Below are 6000 nucleotides of genomic sequence, written 5' to 3'. Positions count from 1 at the left end.
TGAGATATAATGTATATTTCCTTTGACTTTCTCAAAGCGTTTACATGCTTTGAGATAAATGCTCATTAAAAAACAGCTGGATGGTTACTAAACTTTCCTTTCTCTTAGTGTCTCTTCTGTCTAAAAATAAGAGAAAATATTGATTACTCTAATTAAAGATAATAATTAGTGTAGATGGTTAATTGTCCTGGTTATTGTAATTGCAGAGAGATATAGGTATACGTGGAGAAGGCAAAGGCACCCCACTCCAGTACTCTTGCCTGGAAACTCCCATGGACGGAGGAGCCTGGTGGGCTGCCGTCTACGGGGTCGCACAGAGTCAGACATGACTGAAGCGACTTAGCGGCATAGGTATATGTACAGAATAAGAGGTGATTTTCTGCTTAATTAGAAAAATTCTTACAATTTATTCAAATGATAAATTTAATATGACACATTGCTTAATTTAATATACTGAGAAGTTAATTATATTTTAAAGCTATAGTTAAAAACTTTAGATTATCATCTGTTTCATTTGCCTAAATACATACAAAGAAAGAAAAGTTAACAGATCATTTACTATAATCTGTTACAAAAATAATGTACCAAAGCAGTAAAATTAGAATTTGGATATTTCATGCAAAATGACTAAATTATTTTATGCCCAGAATAGCAAAGTTTCCTTTAAAAAAAAAAAAAAACCATTCTCATAAATTTCAGTGCTTTTCTCATACTTTGAAATAATATTGTTAGAAATTCTCCTGGTTAGCCCTTACATAATTTTGTCTGTTTCTATTTTAAAATGCTATCAGAGACCTAAATTCACCCTTAAAATATAGACCAGCCCAGCAATTAAATCAGCTCCAAAGACTAAAATAATTGCCCTCATCTGAGTCTGCCAACTGATAAAATGTAAAAGAACAAGCATGTATACTAATAGTAGGTGTGCTTTGGGAGTAGTCTGTATATTTGGAATTCCTTAGAAATGAAGAGTTTTCTAATTTTGAAAAAAACATACAAAACTTATAAAAACATAGCATCACCAGCTTAATGGACATGAACTTGAACATACTCCAGGGAGATGGTGGAGGTCAGGGAAGCCTGGTGTGCTGCAGTCCGTGGGATCGCAAAGCGTCAAACATGACTTAGTGACTGAACAACAGCAACATAAAAATTGGACAAGTTAAAAAAAAGCTTTTAGCTGATTTGCTATGACTGGAAGAAACACAAGCTGGAATCAAGATTGCCGGGAGAAATATCAATCACCTCAGATATGCAGATGACACCACCCTTATGGCAGAAAGTGAAGAGGAGCTAAAAAGCCTCTTGATGAAAGTGAAAGAGGAGAGTGAAAAAGTTGGCTTAAAGCTCAACTGTCAGAAAACAAAGATGATGGCATCCGGTCCCATCACTTCATGGGAAATAGATGGGGAGACAGTAGAAACAGTGTCAGACTTTACTTTTTGGGGGGCTCCAAAATCACTGCAGATAGTGACTGCAGCCATGAAATTAAAAGACGCTTATTCCTTGGAAGAAAAGTTATGACCAACCTAGATAGCATATTCAAAAGCAGAGACATTACTTTGCCAACTAAGGTCCGTCTAGTCAAGGCCATGGTTTTTCCTGTGGTCATGTATGGATGTGAGAGGTGGACTGTGAAGAAGGCTGAGTGCTGAAGAATTGATGCTTTTGAACTGTGGTGTTGGAGAAGACTCTTGAGAGTCCCTTGGACTGCAAGGAGATCCAACCAGTCCATTCTGAAGGAGATCAGCCCTGGGATTTCTTTGGAAGGAATGATGCTAAAGCTGAAGCTCCAGTACTTTGGCCACCTCATGGAAGAGTTGACTCATTGGAAAAGACTCTGATGCTGGGAGGGATTGGGGGCAGGAGGAGAAGGGGACAACAGAGGATGAGATGGCTGGATGGCATCACGGACTCGATGGACGTGAGTCCGAGTGAACTCCGGGAGATGGTGATGGACAGGGAGGCCTGGCGTGCTGCGATTCATGGGGTCGCAAAGAGTCGGACACGACTGAGCGACTGAATTGAACTGAACTGAACTGAACTGAACTGAAAGAAATAGCTATAATAAAAGCAGAACCGTTCAAAGCACCAAGACCCACAATCTCCTGGTAATGCTTTAGCTGGCCATTCTTCTACGTAAGCAGTGGTAACCAAGACAATGGCTCCGGTAATTGTGTAGAAGAGAGAGATCCTGGAGGAATTCAAAGAGGCTATTCTTTTTTTAACAGTTATTTATTTATTTGACTGCGCCAGGTCTTAGCTGTGGGATCTTTAGTTGCGGCATGTGAATTCTTAATTGTGGCATGTGGGATCTAGCTCCCTGACCAGGGGTTGAACCTGGGTCCCCTTAATTGGGAGTTCAGAGTTTTAGCCATTGGACCATAAGGGAAGTCCCAAAGGGGCTATTCTTAACTGTCAGAGACAAATCCCTAACTTGGAGAAGTGGAAATTGGAAAAATTGGGATACGGGGAAAGTTACGTAAAGATAACTTTTGGTGCTCTCAGAATGGCTGACTGATAACACCAAACAATTTAAAATGGAGCTGAGCAAATATGCTTCCTGAGATTACTTACAGTAGCATATACACTGCCAACAGCACTAAAGGTACAGTTGGTGCGGTAACTTTAAAGATATTGACAAGGACCGAAGTCTGATTCTCCAAATGGCTTTGTACAAATGCCCCTTGCAGTGGATTATAAATACCATGTTCTAGTTATTTTCTGGTTTCTTCTCAGAGTAGGTTAAAGCTTTCCTTTATCAGAGAGCTGTGGCTCTAATTGTTGTAAAAAAAAAATTTTTTTTTTGCTTGATTTTGTTTTCTGGCCTGGAGAATTTCTACCTCTCTCTCTAATAATGATACTCTCTTATTTTACTGGTACCATTGTTAAGGGATGCTAGAATGTTTGCCTTTTATCCCTCAAATCTCACTGTTTTTTATCATCCACTGTCTTTAAGAACACTAGAGAACTAATGGAATTCTAAGTACTAAAATGAACAAGCTCCTTTGAAAGTCCATGGCCTAAAATATTGCCATTGACTTTAAGGTGTATAAGATCGATCTCCTCTGGGACTCACAGTTTATCTTCTTATGAATTAATTAAAGTCTAGTCCACGCCTTTGAAAATTTCATGCTCAGTCTAAGTTCTATCCTATAGCAATGATTTATGATCAAGCACGGGGAGGAATGCATGCAATACCTCCAGCTTTATCATCAGCGATTATAAGCTACATTTCCAAACCACTCACTTGTCATTTAAGGCTTCCCTGGTGGCTCAGAGGGTAAAGCATCTGCCTGAAATTTGGGAGACCCGGGTTCGATCCGTGGGTTGGGAAGATCCTCTGGAGAAGGAAATGGCCACCCACTCCAGGACTCTTGCCTGGAAAATTCCATGGACGGAGGAGCCTGGTAGGCTACAGTCCATGGGGTTGCAAAGAGTCAGACAGAACTGAGCAACTTTGCTTTCTTTCTTTTATTTGTCATTTACAACAGGAGATTAAATGTTCTGGAAAAGATACCTGAGATAAGCTGCCTTGATCTTTGATAAAAAAGGACCTATTAAGGTATTGTTGACAACTGACTCGCTAACGAAACTCCAAAGTATTGATCCTTAGGTTAATATTTCCCAGTTCAAAAGGTTAAACACTTCCTTCTGACTATTCCACCAGAAATCTTAAACTGAGATTATGAGGAGATGCTGACTTCAGGAGCAGACAATTTCTGCTCAAGACTTCAGATCAAGATTATCATTCTGATACTGGGACTTTCCTGGTGGTCCAGTAGTTAAGATTCCATGCTTGCACTGCAGGGGTGTGGGTTTGACACCTGGTTGGGGAACTAAGATCCCTCATGATGTACAGTAAAATTTTTTTAATATTTTGATATCAATTTATCAACTTACAGCAATTAAAAAACTAGGGCCTTCCCAAGTAGCTCAGTGGTAAAGAATCCCCCTGCAGTGCAGTGGATGCAGGAGACTCGGGTTCAATCCCTGGGTCAGGAAGTTTCCCCTGGAGGAGGAAATGAGAACTCACGCCAGGATTCTTGCCTGAAGAATCCCATGGACAGAGGAGCCTGGTGGGCTACAGTCCATGAGGTCCCCAAAGCGTTAGACATGACTGAGTATATATATATATAGGAACAGAACTTAGAAAATTCAAAAGCTAATAGCATCAATTCTATTTAAGAGGATAATTTAATTCCTTTGTTTTCCTGATAAGGGAAGTAGCCCTTTACCCTTCTGTTTGGAGATGTATTACAAGGACCGAAAGTCATTTAGTTTCTGACAACTGCCTATTGGACAGTTGGCTGATGTTCATGTGCTGAGTCTTAAATGTGACCCCACAGTCGCTGTCACATTGTCTTCCAGCCATTCATCCTGAAACAGGAGAGGAAAAGAATAACTGCAGTTTAATTAGACTGCTCTCAATGTACACTATTCTCTTAGCGAAATCTTGACACTGGAGGAACTCTGGGATCCCTGGATAAACATCCTGCAGTCTGACTTTATCTGTCTTTGGTCCAAAGATGGGGACGGGGAAAGCAGAGGGGTGGTGCTGAGAAAGGAAGGAAGCAGTCCCTGGTGTCTGGAGCTGATCTGCCATTTAGAGCAAAGGCCTCAATGTTACTGCGAGCTGCTCTGATGCTCACAGCAGGGCCCTGCTCTCCTCTTGGACAAGTAACCCCACAGAATAACAGTCTCACAGTTACTCTGAGCTCATGATAAAATGAAACAAAACAAGACCACCCTATAATTTTACCTCATCACAGACAAAAACAAGATCACTGTGTAACCCATAAAATACCCAACCACAGAATCCACTCCCTGCTTTCTGACAGCATTAAATCTACAGGTAGCCCCTGCTTCCTTGGACTTCTCCCAAATTAGCCAACCAGAACCCAAATTCTGTGATAGAACCCTCTTCCTGAGACACTCTCTGGCTTTCCGAGGGTTTTCCTTGGCTGCGAGGGTCAGTAAACCTGTCTTACTACCGTGGCTGTGTTCCTGGTTGTCTCTGGCTGCAGTGCAGGGAAGGGACAGTGTCCGGTGATAAAAATTCTTGGCCCATCTTTCAAAACGCTACTGTGTCTGGTGATGTAGGTTGTCCAGTGTTGCTTTCTTTTGTAACAGTTGTTCTTCTCGGGTGCCCATGTCTCTCTCTCTCCCCCACTCTGGTCTCTCCTTGTTTCCAAGAGGCATTTTCAAGAGACATAAAAAAGACATATGGAATTTTTAAAAGTGAGGTAACTGGGGGGAAAGTCCAACAAAAGGAAAAGAACTACTGCTGAGTCAGAGGCCAGATTAATCGAGAATGAACAATGTGAGGCCTTGTGTTCTTTCCAGATGACAAAATTTGGCTGTAAATTTCATAAAAGTGAAGGCAAAGGGTGAAGTACAATTTGTTATCCAATTCTGCGTCTAGAACATTTTTAAAAAATGAACAAGCGGCTTGGGGAAAGCGCCCTTGTTCTGGTAATGACCCCTTAGAGGAACGTTTCCTGGAGGATCCTGTTAGAGTGAATGCTCTCCACATTACTCGCAAGGGAAAATTCAGTGACGGGTTTCAGGAGGCTGTTTCTGCCGACATCCTTCTAAAGAACTGGTTTAGCATCCACCAAGATGAGGACTCCTCTCCCTCCTGGCCAGGCTGTACTGGGCCTCTCATGAGCACCATGCCCAGGCATCGCAGGGCTGCTGCCATGAGGGCCAGTGCCCGCACTGCCCTCTCTCAGGAGCTGCAGTTCTTCCATTGTCTGGATAATCCAGGCCTGACTCCATCCACAGGACTTTGTGCAGTGACTGGTCCCTGTCGTATCCAGGCCTCTGCAGGACACCCTGGGCAGCTCACAGAGGCAGAGGACTGTTGGTTTCCTTAGCAAGCATTGTGGGCAGCAGGTGACAGCCAGTCACATGTCCCTCACTTCTTCCTGGGCTCTGAGCTACAGTGTTCACCCTCTTCTCTGAAGTAAACACCCAAAAAGAGTGGGACTGAAAACA

Source organism: Budorcas taxicolor, chromosome 3, assembly GCF_023091745.1.
Source record: "Budorcas taxicolor isolate Tak-1 chromosome 3, Takin1.1, whole genome shotgun sequence".
In the NCBI taxonomy this organism is placed as follows: domain Eukaryota; kingdom Metazoa; phylum Chordata; class Mammalia; order Artiodactyla; family Bovidae; genus Budorcas; species Budorcas taxicolor.
The sequence above is the reverse complement of the archived record's forward strand: the minus strand, read 5'-3'. Positions refer to the sequence as shown.